A 15,129-nucleotide genomic window follows, 5' to 3' on the forward strand; every position below is an offset into this window, starting at 1 on the left:
TCTATTCTTTCCTCTCTTCCTTGCTACTGGTTCTTTCCACACTTCCTACAAACACACCCATCTCCTACATCTGTAAAACCCTCACTGGACCCTCTCTTCCTTTTAAGATATCATCCCATATCTCCCCTGCATTGCTTAGTTGAACTCCTAGAAAAAAAGCACTCTTTGGAGGGATTGGGGAATGGAATGGAACAGGCATCATTAAGCACCTATAATGATTGCCTCTACTTTCTCTCCACTCACTCACCTTTCAGCATATTGCAATCAGGTTTTTGATCTCATCACTCAACTGAAACTCCCTCATCAAAGTTCCCAATAATTCCTTTGTTGACAAATCTGATGGGCTTTTCTCAATATTTTCGACCTCTACAATCATTCACACTATTGATCACCCTCTCCTAGACACTCTTCTCTCTAGGTTTTCATGACATAACTCTCTCCTGGTTCTCCTCCTGTCTGTCAGATTATTCCTCCTTAGTCTCCTTTGTTGGGTCATGAGCCATATCCTTCCCCCTCAATGTCAGAGTATTCCAAGACTTCATCCCCATGCCCTCTCCGCTTCTCTGTCTAGATTCTGCCTCTGGATGACCTAGTCAGCTTTCATGGATTTAGTTATCATCATCTCTAAGCAAATGACTCATAGATAAACATATACATACATATATATACACATATACACACATACATACACATACATATACATGCACACATACACATATATGTATGCATGTATGTATATCCCCAGTATCCCTCCTAAATTCTAGTCCCATATCACTAACTGCCTATTGAACATCAGAACTGGATTTCTGTAGGTGTCCCAAACTCAACATATCCCAAAATAAAGTCATAATCTTTTTCTCCCCAACTTACCCCTCTCTTGACCTTCCCTATTTCTGTTGAGGGCATCACTATCCTTCCTTGGTTTCATTCTCAACATCTCCCTCTCACCCTACATATCCATTCTGTTACCAAATGCTGACCTTTCTATCTTCATAGTGTCATATATATATATGTATATATGCATATACATATATATCACCTTCTTTCCACTCATACCCCCTAGTTCAGGAGTTTAGTCCCTCATTACATCCCATATGTACTATCACAATAGCATCTTAATTGCTCTCCCTACTTCAAGCCTCTCCTCACTCTAATCCATCCTCACATAGCTGCCAAAGTGATTTTCCTTAAACATGGATTTTTACCATGTCACCCCCTAACTTAATAAACTTAAGTAGTTCCCTGTTACCTATAGAATCAAATATCAACTCCTCTCTTTGACATTTAAAGGCTTTTATAACATGGCCCAAAGCTGCCCATCTAGTTCCATAGCACACAATTCCCCTCAGGAATACTGCAATTCAACCAAATTCGACTTCTTGGTACTTATAATGCACTACAATCCACCTTCTACTTCCATGCCTGGATTTCACACTCTTTTTACCTCCACTACTTGGAATCTCTAGTTTCCTTCAAGGCTCACAAGCACCACTTTCTACATGAAGACTTCCCTGGCACCCTCAGGTGCTAGTATCCTCCCTCCAAATAACTTGATATTGACTCTGTGTCCACCAATACATGTCCATATTATCTTCACCATCTAGTCTCTGCAAGAGAAGAGGCTACTTTACTTTTGTCTTTGGATCTCCAGTGCTTACAACAATGTCCATCATATTGTAGTTACTTTAATACATGCTCCTTGTTTGACTGACATGTTACTAATGCTGACCATTATAATTGATCAAAGTTTTGTTGTCCTAATGTTGACTTTGTCCATACTGCTAAAATAAATGAATATTCTAATCGTGTTTTCTAACCCTTTCTCCTGATACTACTAATCATCTTCCATTCCCCTACGTGGATGGGCCTCCCTACTTATCTGCCAAGGCCAGGCTCCAATGTCACTCCATTCTGGGTACCACCTTCTGCCCCAAGAAAATTCTACACTCAATCTTCCACTAGTCTAATGCTTGTCTTTAATGGCATCACCCTGTACTGCAAATATTTATGTATATGCCTTACCTCCATCACTTGGTTATAAGCAGAGATTTTGTCCTTGATATTTTCATCTCCCACTTTACTTTTCACACCATAAGCATTCATCAAATGTATGTTTAGTGAATGAATGAATGGCAAACTTTTCCAGGAAGCATCAAGGGTCCTTTTGACTACTTCTACATCACACCCAAACACTCGTGTATTTACAACATCTGGATGTCTGGCATCATAGAGACAAAACATCTGGATTATTGACTACATTTTCTCGCATTTCATCTGTGCGCTTTGGCAACATGTAAACCCAGGCAAAGTATCGAAAGTCTCTTAAAACCTTCCTGCCTCTTGGATATAAAGTTTGGTAGTTTCCAATTCTATTATATTAAGTTGAACCCTATATATGAATCTGTTAAAAACTGCTACGAGGACATTGATCAAAAGAAAAAAAATATAACAGTCATGTGATTCTTTCACAAAGTGCACCTGTAAAAATCTAAGAAATTAATACAACATTTTTTAATTGCATTTTCCCATCTACTATGACTTTTGGCACTCAGTTCCTCTGAAATCCTGGGCACATTTTGTGATATTTTCTTTTTTATTGCTATGCTCAGATGGATTATGTATCAGCCATCAACAATCTGTTTATGAAAGAGGGAATACTCAGGGAATTGTCACTAAGATCTTCTCCATATCGGTGCAGACTAATGAACATTTGCGGTTCAATAAAACTGCTGGAGTCTGCAAAAGGAAATATTTGCTAATATATTTATTTGTTGATTTTTAAGAGGTCTTATATTTCCTTAGGATGGTGGAAGGAAGAGGTAATCATACTGCTTATACTACACTCCCTAAATATTAAGAGGTAAAACACACATAAAAGAATAAGAAAAAATATGCAACAAACCCATACCATCATAATATGAAATATTATGATCCTTTGGAAAAATAAAATGTTAGCAACTCTTTCTGTTTCAGAACATAAAACTCTTCGGGTTCTCACTTTATTCACAAATGTATTTTTATTTATGACTGCTTAAACTCCACGTCACTGCATTTCCTTATATACCTATTCCTTGTCTCAAAACTCATCCATAGGAAAATTTACAAGGCCAGTTTAGGATGTGGAAATTATAATAAATATTTGCTCGATTTCAGCCCTGGCTCCTGGGAGTGGGATGAATTTTAAACTGAAGAGGCATCCCTTGAAACAGCTACAAAAATGCTCTTGTCCTTATGACTCCTGCTCCATCGCCCCCTTTCTGCCTTTAATCAAGCCATGACCTCTCTTAATTTGGTCTAAATTCAAGTTAATCCTTAAAAACACTGAGGCTTTGTATTTGAGGCTGGATGGTTTGTTATGGATAGGTAATGAACATGTCAAATCCTGAGATGTTCCATATCCTGTCCCATGACCCAGAGACCAAACGAAGTAGCTTGTCCTTGACCTGGCTAGAGAAACCCATACATTACTGATTATCTAATGTAGTTGATTTCATTCACAGTTGGCCCTAAATAAATTAGTAAATACTCCCCAAAGAAATATAATGCCCTATTCTCTTCTTCTTGGCTTTGTTTAGACTTTCCATGTTGTAAAACAGATATTAATGCATTTCTCTTTTCTTTTTATTCCAGCTGGGGAATTAATATATTTTTATGACTGCATCCCACTTGCGTATTTAAAGACAAGTCATTATGCTATATAGAATCCAGCTGTTTTTAAACATGAGCCTCATCAACATTTGCCCACTATCTTGGGTACTGGGACCGGGTGTAACCTCAAGCTCATTTCATACCTGTTCTCCACCCTGCTCCTACCCAGAGAGCTAGGCTCTTGCTCGAAATAGCTCATACCAAGAAAAAGAAGTCTGCGGGCCTTTGGTAATTCACAAACTGAGAGCCTGTTGTCCACTGTCCTTTAACAGATCTATTATCTCATCAATGTCAACATCCTTTCTGATTAAACACATTAGAATACACCCATGTCTGCCCATCTTCAGAGACACTGGTCCATGTTTTCCAGGGAATCTTCTCAGAGCCTCCACCCAAAGTGCTAGGGGTCTTCCTCTGGTTCTTTTGACATTGTGTGGATTCCAACAAAACAATAAAGGCTAGATGTCTGTTATCCCTTGCTTTTGCCACATGACTGTCCCATCTTCTTTTCCATCATATATTTCTCTCATCTAATCATACTGCTTATACTATCTTTTACATAGCTTTTCATGTGCAATTCCTTATTCGTACTCTAATCAAGGGCACTCTGTTAATGCTCATTTCATCCTATTCCTTGTTCTTTGGGGGTTTTTTTGTCTTTTGTGTTTCTTTGGGTTCAATACTGTGGAGACGGAGACACTCTGTGACTCACAGCCATAGAGCATCACCATAAAACTACTGACTTTATCATGGTGGATATCTGCTTTGGGAAGAGGTTTAGAGTCATTTAAAGCACTCCACAATTTCTCAAAGGCCATCCAGGCTACTCTCTTGCTCCTCTTCAGTTCTGGACCCAGCTGTTCTTCCAATTTGCAGTGTCCATCCATGATATGTCCTAATGGACCATCTCTATGGCCTTTCCATCTATTTGTAGAACATGGTCATGTAATGGATTGCCTGATCAACATGCCCAGACTTTTTTATCTCCATTTTGCTCTGTTCCTGGCTTTGTACCTGAAGCCTTCCCTTGAGTAATTATCTGGGATCCCATCCTAGTGAGTTCCTGCTTGGACCTGGGGCTCACTTGACTTCCATTGTTTGATGCTCCATCTTCACCTACACATACTAAGCCACATTTTCTATAACTCATCCAAGGCCTGCTGCTCTGGGTCTTTTCAATACAATTTATTATTGCCCTTTTGTATGCTTGTTTTCTTGATTATGCAGATAAATCCTGGGACTGAATTTAAATATATGCGATGTGATATGATGTCATTAGTACCCATTGGGGAGACACATGACCCTCAATCCTATTTATTTTCACGTTTACTGAAATGTTGAATTGCTTGTCTTTTTCTGACAACTTCTTTGCTGCTAGACAGAGTGTTTCTTTAACTTCATTAACTGTAAAGTGGAACCACTTCTCATTAGCAGTTGTTCTTCTTAAATCTTCTTCTGGAAAAAATATAATAGCTGACATATATAGCCCGTTAAGGGCTATACAAAATGCTTGTTTTGTATACGTAAATCATTTAATCATCACAATGATGCTGTGAGGAGAATACTAGAGATGTTTTTACTGTCCCTATTTTCTAGACTAGGAGCCCTTGAGCCAGAGCATTCAAAGAGGTTGGCTGCCCATTATCACATGGCTATTAAGGATCAAAGGCAGAGTTCAGATCCAGATTTCTCTCACTGCTTTTTCCAGCACACCTTACTGTCTCACATTACTGAAAAGTAAATGGAACCAATCTGAGCTTTAGAAAGGCAAGACATTTGCCTTTTATGGTTAGTCATTACCTCCTCTACTTTAGCTAAAATATCCTATAGGTCTTTTCCCCCCAAATCAATTTAACAACCATTTATGCAATTGTGTGTGGCTGTTTGTGTGTGTGTGTGTGTGTTTGTGTGTGTGCCCTGAGTCCTGTTCTAGGTGCTAGAAGTAACACAAAATTTAAATAAGACATGGCTCTTGCCCTGGAGGAGGACACCATCTAGGCAGGAAATGGGGAATGAACAGAAAAGTCTCTAACACAAGTATAGAATAACTTTACCAAAGATATGTTCAAATGTGCTTTCTCAGTTCTGAAAGGAAACTGCCTGATAAAGTCAGTAACTGCCTGGGTTGTTACTGATAAGAGGGATCAGAGAAGGTTTATTGAGGACATCACATTTAAGTTGAGTTTTAAAGGATGGAGGGCAGAAAATTCAACAGATAAAGAGGAGGGAAGAAATTCCAAGCACAGGGAATAGGGCATCAGAACCAGATCATGTGGCCAGGTGAGGAAAGTACATTTTGTAAGCTAGAACTGTAATGTCCTTGGCATAGGTCAGTTTTAGTAAGAAATCCCCCTCTACTATTGCAAATGTGTACCTACTCTACAATTTAGAGCTTTACTGAGTTGACTGTAGTAAGTGACTTGCCCAAGGTCACATGGCCAGCATGATGCTGCCAGAGGAGGAACTTGAAGCTGAGTCTTCCTGATTCCAGTACAGGCTCACTGTACATTCCTTCAGGGCTGCCTCTCAATATGTCACTCTATACACATGGATCTGTGATCACAACAATTTTAGATGTTCCCTCCGATGCTATAGATCCCAGCCCAAACAACCTGTTCAAGTCTTGTTTATATCCTCCCAGAATTGTCCCAAGAGGTCCACCCAACCTGCTGGGGGCCTTCCACAATTTCTCCTGATATGATGAGAACACAAGTAAAACACAGGGGCTACCTGTCTGGCATCCATTGCCCTTTTAGCGTATGTTCCTGGGCAAGTCACTTAATCTCTGTTTGCCTCAGTTTCCTTATCTGTCAAATGGAGATGATAATAATAGCACCTACCTCACAGGGTTGTTGTGAAAATCAAGGGAGAAAAAATGTGTCAAGTGCCTAGTACAGTGCTCAGCACGTAGTAAGTACCATAAAAATATAAGCCATTATTATTATCACACATCTCCTTGAAGGAATCCCTAGGTTCAAGTCCCTCCTCTGGCTGGGTCATGAAGGAACGCTTTACTATTGCTCTTCTTCACGGTTCCACACTGATCATATGTCATAACTTGATCAGATTCCCCATGTGCCTGCCCATTACCTTTCCCATGAGACACATTTGGAATTCTTCAGAGGTTGTCATGTTCCATGTTTTGTAGGTACAAGGCAACACCAGTAGAATCAACAATTTGGCCCTTTGTTTCCAACACAAGCTCAAGAACCTGTTCAAATCTTGGCCTACTTCCTTCTCCATCTCCATTGCCTATCGCAGATACAAATGCCGGGCTTTATCTCAGCAATTGACATTCTTCATTTTCTTGCTCTTTCTTGATTAGATAGTCAGGCCAAATCTTTTGAGGGGTTATAAATCTCTTCTATACAACCAGTGCAATGATATTGACACTCAAAAATATCTGGAAGACTTGTCTATCTACAGGGAATCTCTCCTCAGCTTGGACTTGGTACAGGATCTCCTGCACCTGAGTGGAAAACATATCCAAGAGGTTACTTCTCCCTGTTCGTACTTGATAATTACTTACTTGATAACTGCTCCTATGGGACTTTCAACAGAGTCATTTCAAGGAATCTTGAATGATTTTGATGCATAGAGATGAAAAACCTTGACCAAAAAAGAGTCTAGAAGGCAGCATGTTACTCTACCAAAGCAAATGTATTTTTCATGATCAACAAACTAGCACAACTGGTATCTTAAAGTCTCTGCGACATTCAGGAAATCGTGAAAGGGTAAATGTGTGGTCCATGGCTGAATACTGCTTGCCAGAGCTTTCTTGTTCTCTTTTAATACCCTCAGCAAAGGTGCCCTCATTTCACATGCAGAGAACCTCCTAAACATTTTGTAGTAATGTGAGAGGAGGAATAGAGCTCAGTAATTTTTTTTGCCTTTTCCTAATCACTTGTTTTTGGTAGTAATAAAGCCTAATATCTTTTCTGGGGGCAGCTAGGTGGCTCAGTGGATAGAGCAATGGGCTTGGAATCAGGAAGACTCATCTTGAGAAGTTTCAATCTTGCCTCAGACAATCACTAGCTGCGTGACCCTGGGCAAGTCACTGAACTCTATCTGTCTCAGTTTCTCATCTGTGAAATTGGTTATAGAAGAAAATAGCAAACCACTCCAGCATATTTGCCAATAAAACCCCAAATGGGGCTAGAAAGAGTTGGACAGGACTGCCATGAATGAACAACAGCCACAGAAATGTCTTTCATGCTTTTGGTATCCTTCCCTCCTTCAGATACTTTGTGATTTGATCTCCCTAAACCCTCACAATTGTATTGTCTCCAGCACAGATCTCCTCTATATATACCTTTGCTCTAAGCCATATACTTTTCTCCCTCTTTTGTTCTCTTTGTTGATATTTCTATCTATAAAGACTCTGATGTCTGAGTGTGTTGGCTCCAAGGATTTTGATGGTAAAGATTTTATGATAAAAATCTCCATAGATCTTTTCTATTTTTCTTCTGTTGTCCTGCTTCCATACCCTTGGAACGACTTAGGATGTAACATGGTATGGAGGAAAGAGCATTGTCTCTGGATTTAGGGGAAGAAGATTCAAAACCTACTTCTGATGGTCACAATTTAAATAACAATAAACAAGTCACAACATCCCAGGCCTCAGATTTCTCATTGGTAAACTGAGGGCAGTGGATTAAGTGATCTCAAAGAGACTGTCTAGCTCTAGACATAAGATGAAATTACTTTACTTAGATCTCTTCCTAAGCTTTTTAAAAACTATTTTTACCCTGTACAGATTCCCTGTGCTTTATGAGATTATATTGTTCATAATCATCTATCCCCCTTATTTCTAATATTTTACATATAAATTTATATTTTAAAACATCATTTCTTTTGACTGCCATTCTCTCTGGTCGGCAAACAAGTGAAATATTTGCTGACTAAGATGCTTTCTGATATTTTGTGTTCTTGTTGTGATAGCTGATTTGTAGAAAGTAATATGGATTGAACCTGTGATTTCAGTGATATAGGGAACTTCCAGGTGAGGAAACACCCTTTACCGATGTAGGTCATCACTTTCTCTGAAACTTACCATAGTAACTACCAAAAGATTAAGTGATTAATCCTGGGTCACATAACTCATACATATCATGTGTCAAGGCTCGCTATCCACTATGTCTGACTGCTTCAAATGATTTCTATCAGTCATACTATATAAATTTGTCATAATCAAGGTTGATACAACTTCTGTTGTCTGTTATCCATTTTCTTTATCAATTACTCATTTCAGTAGTTGAGGAATAAGTTATTTCAATTGTATGCCACATATTTTTCTCATTATTATTCTTTCTTCTGACTTTTTACTAATCTTCATCTTTGCTGTGACAAGTCAGTGATTTCACCATACACAGGCAGATGATTCAAGGATGACTTCCACATGAATACCAAGTCTTTTCCTGTCTGTTAAAATATAATCAGTCATTTTTTGATGTTATTTGTTTTTGTATGGTGCATACCAATTCCCTTCTCCAAAAATAGTGTCCACAATGTAGAGGTGTGATACTTCTGTGTAATCTACAAATCATTGGCATCTCTCATTCCTTCTTCCTGAGCTATGATCTCTGCCATATTTTGAACCATTCTGACCGATTCCCACTTTTGCAATGAAGTTACCAAGTGTCAATGTGCAGTTAGCATGAATATTGCAATCTAAAATGGTCAAAAGGCAGAGTTAAACTGGCTAAGTAGCAGAAAGGAGTACAGCCTTCCTGTAACTCCATCAAACCTTCTGTACAAAGATTGAGAAAATGTACTGGCCTGAATTCTGAGTAGGAGAGCCAAGAAAAAGTCACAGTGAGTAGTTTTTTCTAGCCCAGGACAGCTTAGGGAAACAGATAGAGAGGTCTAGGGACATTGGAGATTGGGTCTGGCTAGGATTGCACCACATACCAATGCCCAAGGGGGTGAAAGAAGGCTTACACCAAGCACTAGAGTAGGAAGTACCTGGACAAGAAGAGATCTCAAGAGATTAATGAACTAGTTCAGGATGTAGCAGTGGTAGTTAGGTTGCTACTACCCAGATTTTAGTCAGAATGAAAAGGTGGGGGTGGGAGTCTACAAATGAGGATAGTAGAGAGGAGTGACTACTAGTGGGCTTTAGTTGTGAACTGAGTTTTTTGTGAACAAGTTTAGAGATAGCCAAACATCCCATGAAATAATTTTGCTTGTTGCCTTTGGGTGTATGAGCAAACAAATGATGTCAGCTGCTTTCATTGTCTCTCCAAGGAGTATGTACTGACTATCCTTTCATTTAGTTTCAGCTTCCTTCTTTATTCTACTTTAATTTATCGTGATAATATCAAGATTGATGTGATTCAGTTATTCTGGCAATGTGTCCACTCATTAGTAAATGGACAGAGACCTCACATTTTGAGCACCAATATCCAATTTAAAGTTTATAGATGGTTTAAAAACTGATTCTTAGCCCTCTCTATGCCCTTTCTGTCATTCTATATTGTCCCTCCAGAAAAAGAAAAGGGTTTCATGTTGTATTTCTCATGTCAATCCAGTAAAAGAAGATTTCTAGACTGGGTCTTTTCTCTGCTGACAGGGATCCCATTCCTAGGAACTGTATCAATTGACTACTTAGAAAGTGGGTCTTAAGTATTTCAAGCAATACCAGAGAAAGGTCCAATCTTCCAAGACAATGTGTAGTCTACCTTTAATTCCATCAAACAGGATTGCTTGATTGAAGACTTATCCACCTCTAATAATGGGGTAGCAGACATGCTCTAATTTCAGTCAAGCTTGGCTCACAAATGAAATTCCTTACATTTTGAGAATTTAATACCTTGTCTCTGTTATCTGCCTATTAAATTTGTGATTACATTCATTGCACTGGGGGAAAATCAATAGATCAGGGGTATCCTGATCAATTCTGCCACCTCCAACTAAATGTACATTTACATTGTATATTTTAATTATATATCTAGGGATACTATATATATATATATGTATATGTATATACACACATATGTATGTATATATATATACGTATGTGTGTATATACATATACATATATATATATACATATATATATATATACATATATATATATATATATACTTAAAATTACTATTATTCCCCTGCAATACAACGTAAGCTTCTTTAGAACAAAGACTTTCTTTCTTTGTATCTTCAGAAGCTAGATACAGGGCCTGGCACATAGTAAGCACTTAATAATAGCTTGCTGAATGAATGGATGGATGAATAAATCAAACTTATTCCTAAGGCAAGTTATTTAGGTAGCAATGTAAATAAAGCCTACTCTGATATCTCATTATGGTATGCAGCTAACCCTGGATTTTTAAAAACTTGACCAGCACAGCATAGAATATGGCAGGTTCTATCACACAGGAAAGGTTTTAGTTAAGGTCCCAGCAATAGACCATGCCTACTTTCTGAGAATCAGACAGGCTAAAGTCCAGAGAGGCTCATCACCACAAGGTTGGCAACAAGAGTCCATAAAATGAAAATAAATGCAAAATGGCCCTTTGTCCTTTATGGCCTTCTATTTCTGCATTGATGGAGGTAGAGTAGTGGAAAAAGGACCTGAGTTTGGAAAAAGGCCCACAGTTTCTAGGATCTGTATAAATATTAACTGTCAGTACTCTAAATATGAGATCTTTACCCAGTGATTAGTAAGTAAGCGCACAGTAGTGGAAATGAATCATCAGTATTAACATTACTAATATAAAAAATAAAATAATAATAAAAGGAAGTTGCAGAAAAATGGAAGGATGGTTCCCATATTCTCCTTGAAGAGGCAAATAAAGGAATTGGCTTTATTGTGCATCTGAAGGCAATGAGACATCATTTCATGGAACATTTGGACATCTTATATTACAATACTCATGAAATGCATTTGCAAAAAGACCACTATAAAGATAATAGCAGCTTATGTCCCAACAGCTGTTGTAGAGGATGCAGAGGTTAAAAAAATACAAAAAAGTCAATAAGACCCTCCATATTAAATGTGTATGTGTACATTCAGTAACCTAAATACAAAGGTAAGTAGAGGGTAGGATGGCAAGTACATATATATGTGCGTATGTGTGTGTGTGTGTTGTGTATGCACATACATACATATAGTAAAACATAGTTAAACAATAATAAAATAGATGCCGAAGTCTTATCGAAAGTACAGAAACCTTATGCCTTTATAGCATGAATAATTTCTTTCCAAAGACAGTCAAAAGATGTCAGACATAGTGAAAGCCAAATAATACCACCAAAAATGAAATTGAGAGAGATTTTAACAGATATTAAATGCCTGGTTAATTCTATAGGAGCAATGTCTGTAAAGAGACCACCAACTATTTTGAGCAAAGATCAAAATCAATACCAGATTACAAAAGAATAAAAATAGGAAGATCTGGCCTGCAATTGAAGAAACTACAACCTCACCCCTTTAAACAAGCGTTTGAATTAAAAAATGAGGAATGAATAAAAGAATACATACCAACATATATGTTTACTTCTCCATTAGGGTGTGAGCTCCTTGAGAGCAAAACTATCTAATATATTTTTTAATTTGTAACCCCACCCAAGTGGTGTAGTGGAAAGAATGTTGGGCCTGGAGTCAGAAATAACTGAATTCAAATATGGCCTTAAACACTTATCACTAGCTATGTGATCCCGGGCAAGTAAAACAATATGCAGAAGGAAATGGCAAACCAATTCAGTACCCTTGTCAAGAAAACTCCAAATAGGGTCACAGAGTCCGACATGACTTAAAAATGACCGAATGACAACAATTGAACATCGACAATGTGCGAGGTATAATGTTGGATATAAAAGTTATTAAGACAAAGTAATAATTCTAGCATGAAGAATCTATGTTTTTCTCAGGACAGGGAATTCCTTTCATCATCATGGATTGCAACCCATCTATAATTTTGTACATGAATCCTAGACAATGTTCTGAGACTCAGAGAAAATAAGTGACTTTGCTAGGATCACAAAGCTAATAAGTACCAGAGGCAGGATTTGAACTCAGATCTTTGTAACTACAAATCCATCATTCACTATCTCCATTACAATGACTATTTTACAAAACAGAATATGGTAGATCAGTGACTCCCATTTAGTGTTTTGAACCCAAGGGTTTCACAATACCCCCCTGAGCTGACACTAAAAATTCTTTAAACTGGGACTTAAACAGTAAATCTGGGGCAATTATGTGGCACAGAGCATAGAATGCTAGATCTGAAGTCAAGAATCTTTGGGAGTTCAAATTCAGCCTCAGATACTTACTAGCTATGTAACTCTGGTCAAGTAATTTCACCCTATTTTCCTCAGTTTCCTCATCTGTAAAGCAAGCTAGAGAAGGAAAGGCTAAGCACTCTGCTATCTTTGCCAAGAAATTCACAAATAGGGTTATGAAGAGTTGGACATGTCTGAAATGACTGACAAACATAACGCAGTGGATAAAGCATGGCGGAACAACAACAGTAAAAATAGTCCAATTATGTTACAAATATATTTTTCTTTATGAAACAAGTATGGGAATGCTTGATGCATTATAGATTTGTTACTCCAGTAATTCAAAACCAACCTGATCATGCACATATTTTTTTTTGTTCATGCAGTGATTACATTCAATTCTGACTGCTCCTGAATGAATGTGATGTGTGTGATTCTTGCAGTTTCTCAACCTGTCATCAAATTATTCCCAAACCACCACAAAGGTTCAACATTCAAGCACAACCAGTTCCTAATAGATGGTTAGATACATACATATACCTTCATTTGTGCTCTGTACACTTCAACAGAATAATTCCCTTGTTCCCTCCTGTTACACTACAATCATAACTCATCAACTGTGTAAAGGTATGATCAAGATGCTATAAATATTTCCATTCTTGCAGCATAAAGGTCAGGCTTTTTAAAAGTCGTGATAGTTGGGCAAGCATATTGTAAGCCATCTTGAAACCAACATGGACCATCACAACAATTCTGCAGAAACAAACCTCACATTTTGTCTCATTTTAGCATTAAGGCTATTTTCCCACATTTTGTCTCATTTTAGTATGAAGGCTATTTTCCCATTTAAGCTTATTATTCACTTATGTTATTATTCTTCTATAATGAACTGATTAGTCACACTGGGTAGCCACTCAGTAGCCTTTTTGTAAGAGTACAGCTAGTATTCCAGTGGGTAGAAGAGAAGAAAGTCATGTTGGAAGAGGTTCTTTACTAATAAAAGTTAGTTAACATGTAAATATTGTCAAAAACAAAAAAAGTATGTAAATGAAATTTAAGTACATTTATAATTTAATATAGCACTTATCAGACAGCAGAAAAGTAAACAATTTGCATTGTAATTAACTATTCATTTTTATTGATTAAATGGATAATTTCTTTTAAAATGCTTCACATTTTTTCAAAAAAGAGTTTATAACATTCTCCTGCCATTTTCTAGCATATGCTTATGTGAATGCATGTTTTCACTTTATTCTTCTTTTAAATCAAATTTTAGAAATGAACTCTGTTGGTTTATGTCATAATAACGGAGTTCTTTGACTTTTCTTCATTTTGATATCCCATTGCATAGTTTCTGACTCCTTCCTCTCTGATGATGGTTTCCCTGAGGACTGGATTGCAAAGCATCTCAGTCTTCTCTTATATTTGGCAATTCATGGTTCAGCAGCCTAGATCTCTATCTCAAATGACTTTTGGGGGAATAGGGACAGAACCCACCCCAATGGGCCTCCTGCTTTGTGGGGTGCCCCCCAGGCCCACACACATAGTGTCTGGTCCTATTCTCTCTGTTCCTCAGTTCTCTGACTCAGGGGTATAGATTTCTGCCATGCTGGTACTACTCCAACCATGGAAGATTTCAGTCATTTGGGATTCGGATCTCCTGGCACTGAGAGAAGGGGCGAGGGGGTGAGGATGTGAGGCTGAATTTTATTAGAAGACGAAACATGTGACCTGTCCCATTCCCTGCATTCTTCCATTCCCCTAGAGGGCTTGGTTATAGTACTGAAGGCATCACAGCAAATTTCTGCAATTTGAACCTAGGATCTCCATGGCACTAGAAAGAGGGCGGGGAGGGTTCAAGGGCTGGGGTTGTATTATGTTGCAAGCTCATGGCTTGGTTAGCTAGTGCAGTCTTGTGGCTGTTAGTGTTATAGATTGGGAGGAGAGGTGCTGAGCAAAAGCAAGGTAGGTATTATTGGTCTATGGGGATTTTTACTTTCTTTTCAGTTCCCAGTGTCCTAGACCATGGAGACAGTGAAAGTTGCAGAAGTTTTTGATGCATAATTTCTGTTTTGGACAGGTCTGACAGGTTGTGTGCATAAGAGAAAATATCTAGTCCTTCATCCTGTTGGTCCAGAAATAAGTTAAATATAGAACCAGCCTTAGGATTGGATTTGTCCGGTGTTGAGTGAAATACTTCAAATCTCTGTTCAATACAAAAGTCCAACATCAAAATTAAGATTACTATGATTATTA

General features: G+C 38.0%; 1 long non-coding RNA gene across 1 annotated transcript in view; it reads right to left on the minus strand.

Moving 5' to 3' along the window:
* LOC140516442 (uncharacterized) overlaps positions 1-15,129 on the minus strand; it is a 96,526-nt gene that overhangs the window by 38,348 nt on the left and 43,049 nt on the right. The gene's annotated exons all lie outside the window — the stretch shown is intronic.

This window comes from Notamacropus eugenii, chromosome X, assembly GCF_028372415.1.
Source record: "Notamacropus eugenii isolate mMacEug1 chromosome X, mMacEug1.pri_v2, whole genome shotgun sequence".
Lineage (NCBI taxonomy): Eukaryota > Metazoa > Chordata > Mammalia > Diprotodontia > Macropodidae > Notamacropus > Notamacropus eugenii.